Source organism: Colobus angolensis, unplaced genomic scaffold (assembly GCF_000951035.1).
Source record: "Colobus angolensis palliatus isolate OR3802 unplaced genomic scaffold, Cang.pa_1.0 Scaffold27, whole genome shotgun sequence".
Classification (NCBI taxonomy): Eukaryota; Metazoa; Chordata; class Mammalia; order Primates; family Cercopithecidae; genus Colobus; species Colobus angolensis.
Window position 1 is genome coordinate 185,696 of NW_012115932.1, and position 22,961 is coordinate 208,656.

General features: G+C 39.5%; 1 protein-coding gene and 1 pseudogene across 3 annotated transcripts in view; both read left to right on the forward strand.

The window, feature by feature from the left end:
- SGCD (sarcoglycan, delta (35kDa dystrophin-associated glycoprotein)) overlaps positions 1-22,961 on the forward strand; it is a 426,477-nt gene that overhangs the window by 150,480 nt on the left and 253,036 nt on the right. The gene's annotated exons all lie outside the window — the stretch shown is intronic.
- Positions 3,146-4,333, forward strand: LOC105515760 (annotated as a pseudogene). The gene has a single exon (XR_001002384.1). The product of XR_001002384.1 is annotated as a 60S ribosomal protein L7 pseudogene (transcript).

A 22,961-nucleotide genomic window follows, 5' to 3' on the forward strand; every position in this document is an offset into this window, starting at 1 on the left:
AAAAAAAAAAAAAAAAAAAAAATTATAAATTGTTTATGGCCACTGAGAGGATTGCATGAGATTTTACATGTAAAGTCCTTATATCATTGATTGGCATAAAAGAGGTACTAAGTAAATGGTTATATTTTAATATTTACTAAAAGTAGAAATAATTATTGCTGAGTTAAATTGCAACAAAGAAGGAACAACCTAAAAAGAACATGTGTTAAAACTATGGGCTCTAGAATTTGAATCATCCCCATTTAATTGTTAAGTGTTTTATACTGCACAGGCTTCCTTTGTCTGATCTTGAATTTCCTCATCTGAAAAATGCATACAAATAGAACATACCTCATAAGACTGTTGGGGATATGAAATACGATAATGTGGCCTTGTGTGGTGGCTCATGCCTGTAATCCCAGCACTTTGGGAGGCCAAAAAGTGTGGATCACCCGAGATCAGGAGCTCGAGACTATCCTGGTCAACGTGGTGAAACCCCGCCTCTACTAATAATACAAAAACTAGCCAGGCATGATGGCACATGCCTGTAATGCCAACTACTCAGGAGGCTGAGGCAGGAGAATCGCTTGAACCCGGGAGGCAGAGGTTGCAGTAAGCCGAGATGGTGCCAATGCACTCCAGCCTGGATGACAGAGTAAAACCCTGTCTCAATAAATAAATAAATAAAACCATAATGTGTATAAACCTTGGCCTAGTATCTGGCATGGTGCAAAGTTCCTGACATATTGTAAATATTTATTTACATCTTTCTCCTTGTCTTTGCTTATTGCAAGGCATGGGTTTTTGGGATTTCCCTAGAGACACATGAAGAGCATATAAATCATCTAGAAATTCTGTGTATACCAGAGCTTGTGTTTTTTGTTGTTATTTTGAGGGTTTTTTTAGTCCATATTTGCATTTTTCTGGAGTTGAAATTCATAGGTTCCATCTGCTTCTCAAAGATCCATGACACAAAAGGATTAACAAATCGTGTTATTAAACAGTTCAAAAGCGTACACTTTGAGGGCATCTGCCATAGCCTGTATTATGATTGCTTATGATGATAATCCAAGCAATTAAGAAGCCATTCCCTAAAATTGGTATACCATATTTAAAGAGCTACCCAAGTACAAGTATGCATAGTAATATGTTTTAGCAAGATTTCCAGATACTGAAGAACAGATTTTTGTATCTATTTATTTAAAGCTGTGAATATTAGTATTTTGGAAAATCAGTTGAAGTGAAACAACTCATTCTTTAATGATTCTGGATAAACCACGGGGCAGAAATACAATAGCTAATATGCATTTATCTTTTTCTAATATCTTCCTTACAAGTGACTTATATATGTATTATGCCATTTAGTCTTCACTACAACCTCAGGGTAACGCACGGTCATTTCTAGTTTCCTGATTGAGATTAGCTTTTTCATATGTTGGTGTCAGATGACAGCTCACCGTCGATTTGATTGCGAATGAAAGTATTATTGTTCTCTACTGTGGGTAATGACTACTTGGTTTGACTTGGCTATGGGAAGAAATGCTGTGAGGGACAGATCTGTCAAAGAACACCTTCACAGATGCATAGACTTGGGCCAAGTTAAGCTGAGGCCTCTCGTGCTGCTAGTTCTCAAGTCTCCAAAGTTCACACAGGTTTAATAAACTTAGAAAATATGCTGATTATAGAAAGGGGCACAGTTTCTGCAGTAATCAGCTTCTACTGAGAAATATGTATACATTATATTCAGTGTTTCCATGCCAGGCTAGATTGCTAAGGGCCTTGGGAAAAGAAGTTCACTTATATGGTAAAACAGCCTTTTTCTGGATGTAAACAAGCTTTCTTCAAATTCACTTATTTCTTAATAACATGAGAGGAAAGATACATTTATATATAAAAATACTTGTGTATTCACCGTTAGCTTCTCAGCTTACTTCAGGGATATTTTGTGAGAAGAATATTAAAACAGAAGAATTACTTCATATGCTGTTTGTCTAAATATGAATGATTGTTACATAATTCATGAAGTTGCTGATGTTTTGAGATTTTTTTCTATCTTTTGCTCTGAATTTTTCTCAAAAAGACTTTTTTTGCTAATACAAATTCATAGTATAACAAAACATTTGAAGATGAGCAAATACAGACGATCTCAAAAGCAATCATAATAAGGACTAATTTTATTCAAATTGTGCTCATCTCTAATAATGATAAATGTTGCATTACAGATTTTTGGTTGTAAGCAACAGTTTCCTTAAAGAAATATTTGGAAACATATTGCATAACTTACTAAACTAAAGGAAAACCTTAATGACTAAAGTATACGGAAGTATAAAAGCTAAGTCATCTCTAGGGAGCTCAATCAAAATCCCTAAGCCTTCTTTTTTTTTTTTTTTTTTTTTTTTTGGTGTCAAATCTGAAGGATTCATCTATTCAAATTGAAATTTTGAAGAAAGGGATTTAACTAGGCGGCATTAGCTGGATGACTTCTCACCCATTGCTAGGTTATCGGTAACATTATTACAATGGACAAATACAGCAGGATTGCCATGGAATGGAAAAAAGACTATTATCTAGGAGAGAAATATTAAAAGACATAATTAAAGAGGTATACCATATTCATTGAGCAGAAAACTCCATATTTTTAAGATGCTTCTCATCACATTCATCTGTAGTGTTAATGCCATCACGATCAGTGCCAAACAGGCTTAAAAGAAAATGACACACTATTTCTGAAATGTATGTAAAGATGCAGAGAACTAAGATAGCCAAAATAATTTTTTAAAAAGAAAAGTGTTGAAGAACTTACACTGCCAGATTTAGTACAAACCTAAAGAATTAAGATAGGTATGATATTGGCAAAAGAACTAATAAATTGAATAATAGTACAAAACATAAAGCCCAGAAATTGACTCATACATATACAGTCAACACACATACTGTCAATTGATTTTTTTGAGAGTGCTAAGGTCATTCAATTTGAGGAAATAAGTCATTTTTACAAATGTGTAGAAAAAAATATTTATTTTAAAAGAAGAACTTCATCCTCTACCTTACACTATAAAAAATAATCTAAAATAGTTCATATACTAAAATATAAAAGCTGAAACTATTAAACTGCTAGAAGAAAACATAAAGAGATTATCTTTATGCTCTTTTTCTGGCTGGAACCATGGAGGGTGCAGAAGAGAAGAAGAAGAAGGTTCCTGCTGTGCCAGAAACCCTTAAAAAAAAGCGAAGGAATTTCGCAGAGCTGAAGATCAAGCGCCTGAGAAAGAAATTTGCCCAGAAGATGCTTTGAAAGGCAAGGAGGAAGCTTATCTATGAAAAAGCGAAGCACTATCACAAGGAATATAGGCAGATGTACAGAACTGAAATTCGAATGGCGAGGATGGCAAGAAAAGCTGGCAACTTCTATGTACCTGCTGAACCCAAATTGGCCTTTGTCATCAGGATCAGAGGTATCAATGGCGTGAGCCCAAAGGTCCGAAAGGTATTGCAGCTTCTTCGCCTTCGTCAAATCTTCAGTGGAACCTTTGTGAAGCTCAACAAGGCTTCGATTAACATGCTGAGGATTGTAGAGCCATATATTGCATGGGGGTACCCCAATCTGAAGTCAGTAAATGAGCTAATCTACAAGTGTGGTTATGGCAAAATCAATAAGAAGCGAATTGCTTTGACAGATAACGCTTTGATTGCTCGATCTCTTGGTAAATATGGCATCATCTGCATGGAGGATCTGATTCATGAGATCTATACTGTTGGAAAACGCTTCAAAGAGGCAAATAACTTCCTGTGGCCTTTCAAATTATCTTCTCCACGAAATGGAATGAAGAAAAAGACCACCCATTTTGTAGAAGGTAGAGATGCTGGCAACAGGGAGGACCAGATCAACAGGCTTATTAGAAGAACGAACTAAGTTGTCTACCATGATTATTTTTCAAGTCTCATCAGCTTAATAAACAGTACCTGCTCTCAAAATGAAATACATTGTTGTATTTGTGTTTTTTTTGTTGTTGTTAGCCTGCCTCTGTCTTCCCATAACTATTGTGGTAAGTCTGGTGTGTGATAAAATTAAGCCAAATCAACTGCCCTTTTTGTGCAAAATCTGGGTCGAGTCTGTGAAAAACCTCTCTCTTAGGTTTTTAAAAGGCTTTTCTCTACAAAAGATTTTGTTTTTAACTGTGCTGAGTGATTCAAAATGCGTTTATTCTAAGCCTGTTTCACAAGCATTTGTACATAATTTGTAGGTATGGTAATCCAACTTTGGTTTATGGAAAAAATTGAATTCAGTTTCTAAAATTTATTTCTTGGGCCTTCGCTTGTTTATAAACTACCATATAAATGTGTTGTTCTTTTGCCTTCCAAAAAAAAAAAAAGAGATTATCTTTATAAGTTTGAGAGGCAATGATTTCTTAGGACATAAAAAAGCACTAAACGTAAAAAAAATTAATTAGACTGTATCAAACTAAAACCTTCTCATTAAAAGACACCATTAAGAAAATGAAAGGGCACAAAAACCTTAGAGAAAAAATATACATACACAAAGAATTTATATCAATAATGGATAAATAATTTCTTTAATCAAGAATAAAAGACAAAAAGACAATGATTTTTAAAAGGGCAAAAGACTTAAACACTGCACAAAAGAAGATTTATGAATGTCCAGTTAAGCACATGAAAATGTCCTCAACATCATTACTCATTAGGGTTATTCAAATTAAAACACCAACTCGATAGTTTTCCGTACACTAGAACAGCTAAATGGAAAGATTGACTAAACCAAGTGTTGAGGATATGAAGTAACTGAAACTCTCATACCTTGTTGTTAAGAGTGTAAAAAAGTGTGACTACATTGGAGAATTGTTTGGAATTTTCTTAAAAAGCCAAACGTATACCTATCTTATAACCCAGCAGCTAAAAGAAATGAAAACGTATGTCCAAAAAGGCTTTTAAAAGAACGCTTACTGCAGCTTTTTCATAATAGCTGAAAAAATAGAAATAAATATTCATCAACAGAAGAATGGATACATTTTGGTATATTCATACTCATCAATAAAAAATAAAGAACTAATATATACAGTGACACAGATAAAATTTTTTTTTTTTTTTTTTTTTTTTTAGGCCGAGTCTCACTCTGTAACCCAGGCTGGAGTGCAGTGGCACAATCCCAACTCACTGCAACCTCTGCCTCCTGGGTTCAAGGGATTCTTGTGCCTCAGACTCCCAAGTAGATGAGATTACTGTCATGAGCCACCACACCCAGCTAATTTTTGTATTTTTAGCAGAGATGGGGTTTCACCATGTTGACCAGACTGGTCTCGAACTCCTGACCTCAGGTGATCTGCCTGCCTTGGCCTCCCAAAGTGCTGGGATGAGATTACAGGAGTAAGTCACCATGCCCATCCATGATACAGACAAATTTTTTAAAATGCTATGTTGAGTGAAAGAAACAAGACACCAAAGAATACATACTGTGTGATTCAATTTATATGCCTTTCAAGTACAGATAAAACTAATCTATGTGATAAAAGAGGAATGTTTGTCTATGGGATGTAAGAATTGACTAAAAGGGATAGGAGGAGACTTTGGAAAGCGACAATATTAGTTGAAATAGTGGTTTCATGAGTGTGTATGTTTATCAAAATGTTATAATCTGTGTATTTCCCTGTATATAAATTTGCCTACAGTAAAAAAAGAAAAAAGTAAAATAGCTGGTAGAATTCAAATGTTATCCAACATAATGTACTTCATTTATCCAATGCCTACATTGAATAATTACAACAAGGAATTTTGATCTCAAGTCTTACAAAAGAGTTGAGTTTCAGCCATTTGCTTTTTATCTTAGCACCTTTGCAATACTTACCACCTGTACTTAATGATATACAAACAATGTTGCCCTTTCATCCACAGGAGGTAAGTTCCAGGGCCACCAGTAGATGCCTGAAACCACAGATAGTACTGAACCCTATACGGATGCTCCTCAAGTTTCCATGGGGATACCTCTCAACAAATCTATCATACACTGCAAATATTGTAAATTAAAAATGCATTTAATACACTAACTTACCAAACAGCATTGGATGCACTGGACAAAGGGATGATTCATGCAAGAAAGAGAGGGACATTGTGAAATTTCATCATGCTCCTCAGAATGGCACGTAATTTACAACATATGAATTGTTTACTTCTGTTATTTTCTTTGTAATCTTTTTGCACCACAATTGATGGTGGGTAACTGAAACCACAGAAAGAAAGACCATAGACGAGGGGACTACTGTGTGTTTTTTGTAAATTGTTTTCCTTCAAAGAGATTGTAAATTCCTTGGGAGCGCCATCTGTATCAGTGGCTCTCAAACTTTAATATACCAAAGAATTACCCAAGGACTTTATTAAAACGCAGAATTTTAGGCGTCACCCTGGGGATATGGTGATTCATTCGATTTGGCATTGATCCACAGAATCTGTGTTTTAAGTAGCCATCGAGGTGATAATCCACTGACCACCTTTTGAGAAAAAACGATTAATATTGTATTTGAATCATATCCACAAGGCTTGAGTGCTGTATGTGTCAGGAAGTAACCTATCCAATAAATAAATTAGAGGAATTTTAATACCTTTGATACCAGCTTTCAACTGTAGCTCTGTGTGTGTGTCTGTGTGTGTGTGTGTGTGTGTGTGTGTGTGTGTGTGTGTGTGTGTGTTTGACACTGTTAGATAGCCTTCCAGGAAAGGACCCTAAATTAAAAGATAATTTTCCCTAGCCCCTTCATTTTCTCCAATAGGGGAGTACTTTGTCTCCGACAAGATACTTGGCCTGTCTATAGATGTCTTTGTTTATCCCAACATGGGTAGGGATTGGCATGGCTGGCATTTATGGGTGGAGGCTAGAGATGCTGCTCAACACCCACAGGACAGTCCCCATGTAAAAGAACTATCCCAAAATATCAATAGTGGAATATGGAAAAACTGTGGGATAGTCCTTGTGGAATTTAATGAACCCAGATACTCTTTAGAGTGATGCAACATTGTGCAAGTACTGTGTGTCAGGATGTCCCCCAGGCACTCTAGACTGTGCTATGCACTTATGCATACCCTTCCTGGCCTGGGACCTGAGGCCTGGCTGCTGACACTCCTTTCCTGTAGGTAGCTTGAGCTGACTCCTTAGCGCTTCTATGGCAGCTTGTCTCATTTCTTTGACAAAGCATCTGCCAGCAGCAGGGCAGGGAGCCCTGAACATGGACCGCTCCAGCCTTGCCGACAGCTCTCTTTAGTGAGGCTGGAGATGCTCCAGCTGGTCACAGAAAAGAGGCAGCCAGCTGGGTTTGAAAGGAAAACAGATTTAATTTTGGTCCCCATTGAAGCAGAAACCAATCTAGAGATGTGCCCGCTCTAATTTGGAATTCTTAAAAGGATAATTAGGGAAACAGGTAGAAAAAGAACCACATAACCCAGGATATAAGGAAGGATGGACGCCCAATGAGTGGCAGAGTTAGTTTGGCCTATTTTGCCATGATATTAGGATGGGATTAACTTGATATATGTGCATTGGATCTCAGTGACTCAGCACTTACTAGCTATTGGACCTTGGAAATTTAATAAACTGCTATAAGACTTAGTCTTCAGGCTACAGAATGGCAATAATAATAATGCTAATTCTATAGGGTTGTTGTAAAGACTAAATGAGCTAATGCATGTAGAGAAAGATTTTAATGTGGTGACTGGCATATAATAAGCATTCAGTAAATAATAGCTATTAGCCATTATTCTTCTGCACCATTAACCCGCAAAATATGCCAGGCTCTACCAACCTCTGACTATTCAAAAAGTCCCCTTCTACCCTTTTATACCAACAGTATGTTGGCACAAACTATCCCTGCTTTAATAACTGTAAGTTGGCCATTCTTCAAGATACCCATTCGTTATTTATCATCATCCATTACAGGGTCTCTCCTATGTGCCCACAAATCAGTGTTTCAGCTGCAGCCGCCATTATCCCTGACTAATCTTTCTTACCTGAGCTGGCTTCCCCTCCCAACAAACTCATTTGGAACTGTCCTGGCTCTGTCAGTGACAGTTCAGACTATGGGTCCTTCCAAAGCTGCTGGTGTTGGGGAGGTCAGAGTCCAGCTGAGATTCATGCAGAAGAGAAAAAGTCTCTGCAATTCTGTGCCTTTTTGTAAATAGACCACGGCACAGTATATCTCTTACTTAGAAATCTTTGCTGACTAATTCTATCATTTTGTTCCTTTAGCCCCTCTCTCCAAGAGAACCTCAGTCTAGCCAAAGGATAGGAAGGAGACAAGATACCTTGTAATTCCTGTTTTCTCCCAGTTCCTCCCTGAAGCCAACACTTCCAGCCAGTACTTCTAGTGAGCCTGCCGCTAACCAAGTGAACACCTCCAGACAAACCAACAGCTGCAAACAATTCCTGGAGAGTTCTGCAGAAGAGTGTACTTCTTGGATGGTTTCAGGTCCCCCAACTCAGCACATTACAATTACAAATAATTCTATTAGAATACTAGAGGATCAGGACAGGAACCCGGAAAGAGGAGCTGTGAAGCACTTGGAGGAGAAGGAGACCAAACCTGGGGAGAGCAGAAAGAAAAGGAGAAAAAGATGCGGAGGACAGGCAGCACATTACTTGCAGCAGGGTGCATTGGAGCTTGAAGGTTAAGTTTCCCAGGGCTGCAGAGTGAGAAATAAGGGAGGGAGGCAACTGTCTGTTTTGTTTTGACTTGCCCTGGCTGAAGGTAACAGTCAGCTGTGACCTCCTCCTCATGACTAATGCTGAGCAGGCTTGGCTAGCCTAGGTTCCCATGTAACTTATCATTAAACCAAGCCAAGAACTGGACAGCATCTAAGTAGTCCCCTGCATGGCTGTTTCTTGGGGTATAGGAGAATAGCATGGAGATTTGTGGGGACCCTGCAGGCCTGTCAGCAACCTCCAGTGCAGTTCTGGGGGATCTACTTTTTAACCAAGTAAAACAGTGAGTTTTCAGTTAATCTCTGAAAAAATTAGTAAAATCCACAAAGTAGTGAGAAAAGAGGACATTCCAGAAAGTTGACTGTGAATATGTGAGAGCGGCCAAAGTGGAAACAGAATTAATTTGATAGAGAAGCTGACAGGGAGTGAATTGAAAGAGATAAAAGATTCCATAATCTTTTTTTTTTACCTGTAACAGCTAGAAAGACCAAATTCTAGTATAGTCGTTCTTTTCAAACATGGCCATAGCAGACTTAAAATTTAAGACTTTTAAAGCGAAGCATTTGAAATAAATTGTGAAATCGGGGCATAGAAGAATTATATCTGAAACTGGAGAAAAGAAAAAATGCCTTCAGGAAAATAGGGCATAGTATAATGCTTCTGTAGCTAAATGTTGCACATGAGGGAATTGGAACAGTGAATAGTAAATCCTGAACCTCTTCAGCAAGATCATTGTAGAGGAAAATTGTCACCTGAAGGAGGAACCCATCCAGGCTGCTTCAGTTATAACAATGACTCTGGGAATCCTAATCAGGTGTCTGATAGGTAAACTAAATCCTTATGCTTGAAAAATACACCTCCAGTCTGGCTGATACTACCCATCTAAGTCATAGCTTTGTCTCAAAATAGATCTTAGCACTGTGATCTCAGCAGGGATTTCTTCTTTAGAGAAAGATATTTTATGAGCCTAGAAGCAGCTTTGTTGGAACTCGCAATATCCTTGAACTGCAAGCAACAGCAATTTTAGACAGAGCGTTAATTCAGTGAATTTCAGGAGAAAAAGAAAAAAAAAAAAGGAAAACACATACAGTTGTCAGTGCTAAATGAACTGAAAAGTAGCTTGAAAGAGCATTTCAGAGTCGATGCTTTCTATGTTCTGTTGTTATGTTTAAGGAATCCGTTAGTATTGTCGAGCCCCATTGAGTAGAATGGTACCAACAAAATATGGTATTTGTTTAGATATGTACGTTTTTATATAATACTGAGGGAGATCCGATACACTGAGCAAGTGAGACTCACAAGATGCAACCAGATAGGTTATTCTTCCAAGTACAATATAACCCATAGAACCCACTCTTTATACTCAGTATTTTCCTTGTCCTTGAATAAACATAGGACAGGTCCCAGGACTTTTCTGGCCACTCTCAGATAATGAGGAGTCATCTGACCAATTTGAGTCACAAACAATGTCATTTCAGTTATTCTAGACAGAAGATATAAAAGGAAAGGGAAGCCTTCCTTAGCTAGTACACTTGTAGCTGGTAGCAGTGTTCTCTGCACTTGGCCTCTATTAAGGGGACTTTCTGTCTTGTGAGGGACTTGGCAGGCACCTCTCATGAGGTGTTGTCTTGCTACCAACAATAGAATCATCCTGGTTTCTTACAGAAAACACAGCTTAAAAGTATTTGAGCCAAAAATTAAAAATGATGTCAAGGTCATAGGCACTTCATCTGAATTTTGTTTTAATGATTTGAACTAATAGTAATGGAGGTAAAATGGGAAGCTGAAATTTCCCTTTAAATCCATTATTTTCTATGTCATTAGGTGCAAAATACAGCATTTCTGCAAGAATATTCTTTGGAATGTGGGTTCCATGAATGGTTAACAGTAGAGAAAAAATAATGTTTTAATGAAATGCTTGTAGAATCTCTGGATTAAACTGTCATCACCATTTAGGCAGTGCAGGAAATCATAAAGAATGGAAGCAACGGGGAGAGGCATGGGAAATCCTGGGAGAGCAGTCAGAGAGGGAACATTGGTCAGTGGGAGCTGGGTGCTGCCGTCAAGGGTGGGGTGTTGTATAGCATTTCTCATCCTTACCTCATCTATTAAGTGGAAATAATGGTTCCTACTGCAATGGTTATGGCTGCTTCATGCGAAGTCAAATTTCTTTATTTTTGTTACTTATCTTCCTGTAATTTCTGAGTGTACTGTCACTAAGATTGATGAGGGCCCTATATCAGAAATTTGAGTGGGCTCCTTTCACCCAGCCAGAAGTTGAGCTCAGCCTCAGACCTTAAGGGCAGTCACTGACGGTGTTAACGCCGCACCAATGAGGTCCTTTTGAGATCAGGCACCTGTACAGGCGGCTCTGCTCCCCCTGTGCTACTCTCAGCCACAGGCATCTTTGTGAGAGCTCCCGCGATTACTCAGTTGAACTTTCAGTCCTGAAAGGAATTCATGGAGCTATCGTACTCAGCAATTCTGTCACTTGGTATCTGTGTTTAAGCAGTTTAGGGGAAACAGCAGGGCCTCCATTCATTCACCTTCTACATCTAGCTGAATCATTTTCCAGTTGCCTTTTTTTTTTTTTCTTTGAGACAGAGTCTTGCTCTGTCTTCCAGGCTGGAGCGCAATAGTGCAATCTCAGCTCACTGCAACCTCCGCCTCTCAGCTTTAAGCAATTCTCCTGCCTCAGCCTCCTGAGTGGCTGAGATTATAGGTGTGAGCCACCACGCCTGGCTAATTTTTGTATTTTTAGCAGAGACGGGATTTCGCCACATTGACCAGGTTGGTCTTGAACTCCCGACCTCAGATGATCCACTCACCTTGGCCTCCCAAAGTGCTGGGATTACAGGGCTGAGCCACTGTGCCCAGCCCAGTTGCCATTCTTAGAAGCCAAACCCTACTACCTCTTAGTCCTTTCTGATAATTCAACCAGCTCCTCTGATTGTCTTTCACCTGGGAGCCAGATCGGCCCACTCTCATGTTTTATTTGATCTTGTCAGTGTTAGGAGGGGATATATATATACACACAAAAAAAATTAAAATTAAGACACTTTTACATTAAAAAATAGATTTCAAGGTTTTTTTGTTTTGTTTTTTGTTTTTTCTGAGACAGTCTGCCTCTGTCAACCAGGCTGGAGTGCAGTGACATGATCTCGACTCACTGCAACCTCCACCTCCCAGGTTCAAGCTATTCTCCTGCCTCAGCCTCCCGAGTAGCTGCAATTACAGGCACACACCATCACGCCTGGCTACATTTTTTGTACTTTTAGCAGAGACAGGGTTTCACCATGTTGGCCAGGCTGGTCTTAAACTCCTGACCTCAAGTGATCCAGCCACCTCAGCCTCCCAAAGTGCTGGGATTACAGGTATGAGCCACCACGCCTGGCCAGATTTCATGATACAGAGATATTTGACTGGAGCTGAGAAACACTGCCCTGTCAGCATCTCTTCTCTCTGAGTTTCCAAGTGGGTGCCCGCTTCAGTCATTAAGCTCATGGGCCCAACCTCTGTAGGCGTGTGAGTTTGGGACCCCTGTCTTAGACTTTAAAGCAGTAAGACCTCAGGAGTATTCACCCATTTTGCTCCTGCCCCTGTGGCATCTTACCTGTGCTCACAACTCCAAGAATCCCTGCATTTGTCCTTTTGTTCCAGTATAATGGAACAAGATACAAAGAAGAAAGAAGATACAAATGCACTTAGGAAACAGGACTGGCTTTTCTAAAAGTCTTGGAGTGATTTTTTTCCTCTTCTTTCTTTAATTGTGTTCTTAGAGAGGAGGTAGAAGGGGTTGTTGACACAAACCACCCATTTACAGGTTACTGACTGATACAGCAAGTTTCAGAATCTGGTCTCTTGGTTCTTCCAAAACTTTCAGTAAAGAAGTTACCTGCTTTGACCTGAATATAGGCAGTTGCTACAATTTCAAACCAAAGCAGACACCACCAGCTGCTGTCTTGCCAAGCATGGTGCCCCAGCAGGAGCCCCTGTGGGTGGCAGATCAGCCCTCCAGCTGTCTTGGCTTACATTTCTTCTCCACCTGACTGGGATGGCTGATGTAACAGCAAGACAAGTTGCTGTCACAAACACTCTGAGTAGTCAGTAGGGAAATGTGCTGGCGAGTATGTTCCCTTGGTCTGGAGGGTTTTCTAACTGTCATTTCTCTGAACTTACCTGTACAAGTATGTTCAACTCTACCTAACACCTCTGCCTTGACTAGACAGACTGTAATGGACTGGTAAGTAAAGGAAGAGTTCAGAGGAAGTGATGCTTTGATTGGAGTTTTGATTCCATTCATCTGAAATTCCCTCAGTTGTATTGCCGTGTTTCATTGGATTCTTCTCAAATGCTTCCACTCATGATAGCAAAATGGCAGCAGCTGCTCCAGACATTACATCAGCATATCACACATCTACAGTATGAAAGAGCTTGTCTTTCCCCAGTCTCTCCTTGAATAAAAATCCTGGGCTTCACTCTAATTGGACCAACTTATTTCACATGCCCAACCTGAACCAGCCACTGTGCAAAGGAAATCAGATGCCCTTGATGGCTTTTAGTTGGGATCTTTCCTTGATACTGGTAGTAGAGTCAAACTGCATGGCTACTACCCCAAATGGTGCATGGGCTATCATAGTAAGTGTTCTAATGACTTCTTTAGTTAATTAGATTTGTGGGGGAATGTATTAATGTGATTCTGAAATCCTGTTCTCTTCTAGAGATAATGCTGGGTGCTTTACTTACTTTGCAGTTGCTGCTACTGAAAATCAAGTGTTCTTTTTTAATTTCTCTAGAAAACTCTAAAAGCTAAATCTTAAGAGATTAAGGATCGTGCTCGATGGGTCTTAAGAGGTCCATTAGGTATTAACACTCAAATTTTATTGCCTTCAAAGGCCACACCTACAGAATACTATGTAAAAGGTCACAATATATCTGAGAATTTGGTGGGAAGAGTGCTATAAAGTAATGGAAAGATGATTCCAGGAGTGAGTTCCAACCCGTCCACTAATCATTTTACATTATCACATTGTTGAACTTATTTCTAAATTTCTCAGGGCATTAGTTTTTGTCACCTGACAAATCAAGAGCACAGTAATAGTATGATTCCATAATGTTGGGGGAAAGATTGATATAATTAATATGGTATAAAAGCACAAAGAAGGTTCATAACAAAAGTAAGTATTCTCTCACCTAGAATATTGGTATGTAAAATTCCACCCTGAGATCTTTATTCTTGTAGCTTAAAGTCAGCCTCATTAAAAAAATATATATATATACCCTCAAAGTCTAATATATTAAGCTAGGGCCACAAACGCAAAAACCTATAAGGACTGGCCAGTGACAAGTAGATGAAAAGGCCCTGGGGAAAGCTGGGAGATGGTAGGGGTCTATGTTATTGGGGAAGGCTGGGAGATGGAAGGGTCTGTGTCATTGATATTTTGGACCTGATGTCCCTGACCCTGTGAAAAGGTGAGTGGCTGCTCAGCCAGTTGTAATAATGTAGGAATTTGGGTCTTCTTGCTAAATCTTATGATTTTTCAAGAGAAATTCAATCTAAGTGTCTTAGGTTTTGCTTTCCTTTATTGTTTATTTAATACACTTTATGGATCCAAAAAAACTACATCTGCTAGCCCAAAATAGCCCATGGGTGCCTAATTTGAAACATCTGTTATTATATGTCTCTTGATCTACATGACCCTGGGGTTTTCTTATGTGCATCTATCAGAAGAGGGAGATAATAATAGTATCTGCCCCCACAGGATTTTAGGGAAGAAGAAGAAATGTTTTTACTGTGAGTTTCAGATCCCTTACTAGGGAGAGTTATGAAAGGAGCCTGTTTCATGGAAGCATCTGAGGTCAAGGAGCACACCTGGACACAGAACCCAGGATCAGGGTCAGAACCCAGGGCCAAGGATTTGCTTTCTCTACTCCCTGTGGCCTCTATGAGCAGGTCTTTGAAGAGGTGCCAGCTTCCTTTTGCATCATTAGTCCTGACTGATCAGATACCACCTGCTTATGCCATGTTCAGGGACAACTGTAGACAGTGACTCAGGAACCAGCGGGACCCACAGACCAGGCAATCTAGTCACAGGCCCCTGAAAAAGCAACTTGCTCCTTTCCCACATCTGTGCCTGGGTGTCACAGTCTGAATGTCAGGTATTTAATGAGATGTTAACAAAATCAAAGCAGTTGCTGAGACTGAAATATCAGCATTTGAGCCAAGGAGGAACCCAAGGGATTAGGTGTTGGATTCTAGTGCTATGGGGTGAAGGAAGTTTTGCAAGGTCATTGCAGCCTGAAAGATCACTGTGATTTCAGTTCTTGCTGGAAGTTTTCAAAAATCGAAATCCTGAACAAAAAAATGCTAATATATAGAAGATGCTTAGATCTCCACTGTCCGATATGGTGGCCACCAGCCACACACGATAACATTCAGCTCATCGTCTATTATACAGGAAGGGTAATATTGTTTCACTTTGTTGTTAGTGTTTTACACATATTAGCATCCCATAATAATTATTGAATCAATGAATGAAATAACTATAACTTCCTTTTTTTTCTTGAAGAAAGGATCCTGTGTTTCTTCTGCCATATATTTTTTTTAATCTCAATAATAGGGACAGTAATGGTTGCTAACTAGGCTTTGATAGATAAGAAGCTCTATGTTCTCTTTAGGAAAATGATCCTCTTTAAAGTCAAAGTACCGTAATTCCATTGTAAATGAGTAAGATGATAAATGCCTTTTAAGCCTACTTGTATGATCTGAAGAAGTATCAAGAGCTAAAAAGAAAAATAACATTTATAAAACACTTTTCAAGACACTTATGTGAACATTATCAATGTCTATACTCCCTACAAGATAGTGAGTTAGAGCAGGTAGTGTTATCCTTTTGGTCGGTTTAAAAAAAAAAATGCTGAGACTAGCCGTATTTGAATTGTTTAGGGCAGGGTTTCGCAGCCATGGGACTTTTGACATTTTGGACTGGAGAATTCTTTGTGGTGCAGGGCAGTTCCGTGGATCATAGTATATTCAGCAGCAACTTCAGCCTCTACCCACCAGATGCCGTTTGTTGCCCCACTCCCCGTGTGACAACTAAAAATGTTTCCAGACATTCTTGCCTCATGTAGGCCTCAAGAATGCTATTTGAGCAAAGGCCTGAATCAAGTGAAGGAGTCAGCTGTGCGGAGAGCCTGGAGAAGAGCCTTCCGGGCAGAGGGAGTAGCAGATACAAAGGCTCTGAGGTTGGAGCCATTTAGTGTGTTCAGAGGACCAGTAAGGTCAGTGTGGCTGGAGTGGAGTTGTATGCTTCCCACTTTGCCTCCTAGCCCTCACGATCAAGCACTTGCCTTAGATGGTGCACGTTCCTTTGCTTAGGTGCACTTCCTTTGCTTAGGTGCATGTTCAATATATAACAGGTATCAGACTGCGACATTTTTAGAAGACAACAAATTTCAGATGTCTGACTGTGAGGGAGAAGGGAGTCACCCCAAGATTAAGGAGAGAGAATTGATACAAATTGCAGTTGACACAGTACGCAGGAGCAAACTTGCAGTCAATGCTTACCGACTTCTGCTACACACCTACGTTCATGTTACCTCACTTTTGCGTTTGTGTGTCAATAACCAAACAGAAGGTGAGGCCTGGGCATTTGGCAGCTTCTTTGTATGTGGAGTCAACCATGGGGTACATTCGAATTATTTCTCTTCTTCTGCATTTCTTAATCTCTTTCGAGAGCAATCACCTCGGTAACCACCCTGGTGCCTTGCACATGGACTATGGTGAGTAAAATATGTTTTTATGACCCTCAAAATAAGAGCCAAATGCTACTTTATCCATTCAAAATGAAATTCACTCTTCTCTATGTGCCATTGTGCCCAGGTTTTTTTTAAAAAAATGCCTGGTTTGGGGGCATTCCCGCTAACATTCTTACCAACTCTAAGACAGAGCTCAGAGCAAGTGCACTGAGCTAAATCGAAATGAAAGAGGCAATAACCTGCTACCTAGTAGAATGGCTTTTGCAGCCTGATGTTAAAGGTTTCAGGATTTGAAGGTTAATCTGCAGCAGCAGAAAGAAACTGTTAGTACTTCCGCTAGTCTGAAATTGACATCCCAGAAACCAGCTCTTTCTAATAAACAGAGAAACAAACTCCAGTGAATCCCACATGTCAAGCCTAGACCTAAGGGAAATTACTCTGTAGGCTTCTGTCTGAATCCACTAAAGAACTCATACTCCAGTCGATGACATTGTCATTAAAGAAAAGGGAAACGTGAAATAATCCTAGCCTCAGAAATCTCTACCATTAACAGAAGGCCTTCTTTTTCCTGAAAAGATAGAGCATGTGAAGGCCACATCTCTATTTTTAAAACAAAGCAAGAGAAGTAACATTTATGGAGCACACACAGCATGCCATATGCGACACTAGGTGACTTAAATATGTTGTGAAATACTTTATCGAGGAGGAAACTGCAGATGAAAGTATCAAGTGACTTGCCCAAGGTCGTGTAAGTAATCAAGAGCACAACTGGCATTTGTGAATGGGTCTTCCCAGTACTAAAGCTGCTACTGCAATACTCAGTAAAAGACGTTTATAACTTCAAAGTTAAGGAAGAAAGTATTGAGTTATTCCCTAAGCTAATATCTTAATTATATAATTGCTTGTTAAACTGTGCATTTTTTCAAGCTATTCATATTCCCCTTTTATCCAGATACTCTGAAATGGCTTATTTGTATTTCCTGGTCCTGGTCTCATTCTCACTTATATATTAGTCATGGTTACAGCATACAGTTTTTAAGACTTTCTCATTAGAAGACATGGTGTGATGAAAAAGGTGACTTAAATGATGGAAGATGATTGAAGAGTTTTTCTTGGGTACCCTTGGAATGAATAACACACAGCCATTTACGTCACAGTGTTTCCTTCTACGCAAGCCTGGTAATTTCCAGAGGTCATCTTGGTCAAATGAGTTTTTAATTCCAAAATATTGTTGCTGGAAATGTTCCCACTAGCCAATTCATATATCCTGAATCACAGGATTTGAGCCAAAATTGAAAAGTGCTAGTAAAGTCAATGAGGAATATCTGTCATATAACCTTTGGAAACAAGCTTTTTTTCTTTTTTCTTTTTTTTACATAAAGAGTTTTACAAGTGTAAGAAGTTGTCACTGCAATGCATGTGTCTGGTATTCCTGAGAAACAGAGGTACTCTTCAGAACATTTTCCAGCCAACTTGAGGTCTCCGTCAACCTTTTAGACATGGACTGAGGGCTGTTTTATTCTATGTACTCATTTTGTGCATCTCTTTCTGCCACATTTTGAAGGGAGGCTTCTTGCTTGTTAATTTTTCTGACATACTCATGTTGTACAGAATGTAGGAAAAAGTGAATCTTACTATTTCTTCCTTATACTCAAATTATATAGAGAGAGCCATTAATAAAGGTGGAAAAAGGAAAGGCTAGAGGGGCCTTCAAGATGACTGTGTGGGCTAGGCGTGGTGGCTCACACCTGTAATCCTAGCACTTTGGGAGGCCAAGGCAAGTGGATCACCTGAGCTCAGGAGTTCAAGACTAGCCTGACCAACATGGTGAAACCTGTCTCTACTAAAAATACAAAAAATTATCCTGGTGTGGTGGTACATGCCTATAGTCCCAGCTACTGGGGAGGCTGAGGCTGGAGAATAGCATGAACCCAGGAGGTGGACGCTGCAGTGATTGCACCATTGCACTCTAGCCTGGGTGGCAGAGCAAGACTCTATCTCAAAAAAAAAAAAAAAAAAAAAAAAATGCTGTGTGTGAAGATGCCCAGCATTTGCCTCCTTCACAAAAAAATAAAGAGGGCAGAACAGCAGGTAGGTAATCCCACATTCAAGGAGCGTCTTTGTGAGAACACTGATACTCAGCAGGGAAATGATAGTGGAGCTCTGAGGCAGGGAAGGAGAGAGAAGTGAAGCAGCCAGCCCAGCTGGGATCAGTTCAGAGTCAGGAAAAACTCCCCAGTGCAGAGAAAAGGTGAGAGATTCCCAGCAGTTCATGTTCCCATCAGGGATTCCTGCAATCCTAGTTACAGAAGAGCTCCTCAGTTTTTGCGGGTCCTGAGACTAGTATAGAGAGCTGATCATGCAACAGCAGCGTTCCATAGAGGGAGTCCATACTAGGTCCCACATCTCTCCAAAGACCCAAGCAACTATAGCATGATGCCAATTTGAGATCCCAGCTCTCAGCAGACTATATCCTGCCCTGAAGCCCAAGAACTCCTGCATCTCCACATTCCTGGAGCCCACTGCCATCCCCTCATGTCCACCCAGAAAACTTCATGTCACAGTTTTCTGGGTGGACACAAGGAGCTAATGGTGCATGTGGATCCTCAGCACTCTATCACACATGATGTCCCTACTCCTTGGGAAACGGGCAATGTAGCATATGCCAGAAAGGCTGCCCCCGAGACAAAGGAAACTGAAGTGAGCACTTCCAAAAACATCAGAGCTGACCGCCTGTAGCCAATGCCACTGATAACAACCCTGCCTCCTGCAGTAGCAGGGCTGTTGTGCACCTGTACAAGACTTCAAGGGGTCTTGGGACTGGCCCTGCCGGAAGTCCTTTTGAAACCTGAGGACAGATCTCCCCTGCCTATCATCACCCTACTAGTGCCCATGTGTACCATCCAGGAGCTAGAAGGTCACCCAGCCCTACCCACTGATGCCAAAGCCTGCATACACCTTTGCAAACCTGAGGACAACATCAACTCACCTGCCACTGCCTGCGCATCTTATACAAGGGGCTGGGAATAGACCTGCCCACCTGCCACCATTGGCACCTGCACTTGCCTTCCAAGGGCATGAGGATGGACCCCTCTTGCCTGCTGCCACCATGTGCATGTGCCTACTGAAGAATCTTGGGACTGGCCTGCCCAGCCTGGAACTACCACAGACACCCACCCACACATGCCACTTGGGGGCCTGGGGACTGGTCTACCCAGCCAGACTCCACCACCACTGATGCCTCTGTGTGCCCTTCAGGGTTCCAAGAATTGGTTCACTGCCCCTGTTACCACCACTGATACCACACATGCCACCCAGATGCTTGAGGACCCTCTGTCATCCAAACCTACCTCTGCCACTGTCAGTACCCAAGTACACCACCTGGAGGCCTAAGGACAAGCTCACTCATACTCACTACCACCAGACGTGGTATATGCTGCCAGGGACCCAAAGACACATACCCAGCCTGCTGCCATGATTATAAGTGCTTGAACACTAGTCCAGCTGGGATCCCTGTCTCAAGCAAAGCCTCACCACAGCTTTCAGTAATAACTTTGTCCCAAGCCACTTACAGCATAAGTTACAGACACCATTCATGCTAATTAAAACTGAAGAAATCATATAGAGACCACACTACTGCACCTATCCAGAATCAAAGCCAAAGATTCCTACTCAATCAATACTGTAGATGCATGTAGAGGAAAAAATCTTTCCCTATGGTAGCCAGGACATAAAATAGGAAAAAGCCACTATTATACCAGATGTGCAGATAACAGTGTAAGTTCAAGAAACATTAAAAAGCAAGAAAACATGACACCTCCAAAGGAGCACAATAATTCTCCATACAAGAGCTTAACAAGGCCAGGCATGGTGGCTCATGCCTGTAATCCCAGCACTTTGGGAGGCTGTAGGCGGGTGGATCACAAAGTCAGGAGTTCAACACCAGCCTGACCAACATGGTGAAACCCCATCTCTACTAAAAATACAAAAATTAGCCAGATGTGGTGGTGTGCACCTGTAATCCCAGCTACTCAGGAGGCTGAGGCAGGAGAATTGCTTGAACCCAGGAATCAGAGGTTGCAGTGAGCTGAGGTTGTGCCACTGCACTCCAGCCTGGGCAACAGAGTGAGAGACTGTCTCAAAAAAAAAAAAAAAAAAAATCTTAACAAAAGAGAAATATATGAAATGCCTGAAAGAGAATTCAAAGTAATATTTAAAAATTCAGAAAAAAATCATAATCTGAATAAGAAATTTAACAGAGAGAGATATATATATATCAAAACGAACCAACAGAAATCCTGTAACTGAAGAATTTAATGAATAAAATAAAAATGGAAAGCTTTAACAGTAGACAAAATCAAGCAAAAGAAAGAATTTCTGAACTTGAAGACAGGTTTTCTTTGTTTTTTTTTTGTTTTTGCTTTTTTATAACCTAACTAGACAGAAAAGAGTGAAGAAAGTCTACCTGACATATGGGACACCATGAATATTAGAATTTTTGGAGTTCCCAAAGGAGTTGAACAAAGGCATAGAAATCCTATTTAATCATGTAATAGCTGAAAACTTTTCAATTTTTACAAAAGGTATAAGCATCAAATAGAAGCTCAAAAATCCCCAAATGGATTAAACCCAACAAGATCTTCTGCAAGGCTTTTTATAGTCAAATTGTCAAAAGGCAGTAAGAATTCTAAAAAGCAAGAGAAAAGGCACATATGAGGGAATTCCTCATCAAACAGATTTCTCCATATAAACCTTACAGGCAGGAGAAAATAGGATAATATATTCAAAGTGAAGAAATAAAAATAAAAAGCTGCAGCCAAGAATACTCTACCAGGCAAATCTACTGTTCCAAAGTAAAAGGGAAATAAAATATTTCCCAGAAAAGTAAAAACTGACGAAATTCATTAGCACAAGACCAGTCCTCCAAGAAATGCTTAAAGGAGTCTTACATCTGGATGCACAAGTATGATATCTGCCATCATGAAAACACACGAAAGTATAAAACTCACTGCTAGAGCAGATACATAAATCAAAAAGAGAAAGAAGTCAAACATCACCACTACAGAAAACCACCAAACTGCAAAAATAATAAGAGAGAAGAATGGAACAAAGTGTATCCAAAACCAGAAAACAAAACTAACAAAATGACAGGAATAACTTCTATCAGTAAAAACCTTGAATGCAAATGGATTGAACTTTCCACTGAAAACGTATAGACTGGTTGAATACATTAAAATTAATAATAACTATATGCTACCTACAAGAAACTCACTTCACCTGGATAGACACATTTACATTGCAAGTGAAGGAATGGAAAAAGATATTTCATGCAAATGGAAACCAAAAGAGGCAGGGGTCACTTTTCTTATATCAGATAAAACACACTTTAAATGAAAAACTGTGAAAAGAGACAAAGAAGATCATTATATAATGATAAAAGGATCAATTCAGCAAGCGGATATAATAATTCTAAATATGCAAGCACCCAAAACCAGAGTATCTAGGTAATATATATATAAAGCAAATATTATTAGATCTAATGAGAAAGATAGACTGCTATACAGTAATAGCTCGGAACTTCAACACTGGTCTGAGCGTTGGAAAGATCATTTGCACAGAAAACAAAGACATCAGATTTACATAGTATTTCAGACATAATAGACCTAACAGATGTTTACAGAACATTTCATTCAACAACGGGGTACTACACATTTTTCTCAACTATACATAGAACATTATCGAGGATAGACCATATGTTAGGTCACAAAACAAGTCTTGACAATATTTTTTTGAGAAATCAAACATATCTTGTATTTCATCAGACTGCAATGGAAAAAAATAGAAATCAACAGGAGCAGGAACTTTGGAAACTGTGCAAATACATGGAAATTAAACAACATGCTTCTGGATGATCATTAGGTCAATAAAGAAATTAAGAAAATCAAAAACATTTTTGAAACAATGGAAAATGGAAACACAACATACCTAAACCTATGCAATACAGGAAAAGCAGCACTAAGAGGAAAGTTTATAGCAATAAGCACCTACATCAAAGAAAGTGGAAAGATTTCTCATAAACAACCTAATGATACACAATCTCAAAACAAGAAAAGCAGGAATAAACCAATTCCAAAATTAGAAGAAAAATAACAAATATCACAACAGAACTAAACAAAATAGAAACTAAGAAAAAATACAAAGGATCAATAAAGTAAAAAATTTGATTTTTGGTGAGATAGAATGGATAAAGCACTACCTAGACTAACCCGGAAGAAAAGAGAGAGGACTCAAATAAGTAAAATTAGAAAGAAACAAAGGAGACATTATAACTGATCCGACAGAAATGCAAGGATAAAGACCATTATAAACAACCAAACACTAACAAATTGGAAAATCTAGAGGAAATGGATAAATTACTGGACACATAAAATGAAAAAAGATTGAACCAGGAAGATACAGAAATCACGAACAGAAAAATAATGAGTAATGAAATTGAATCAGTAATTAAAAATCTTCTAACAAA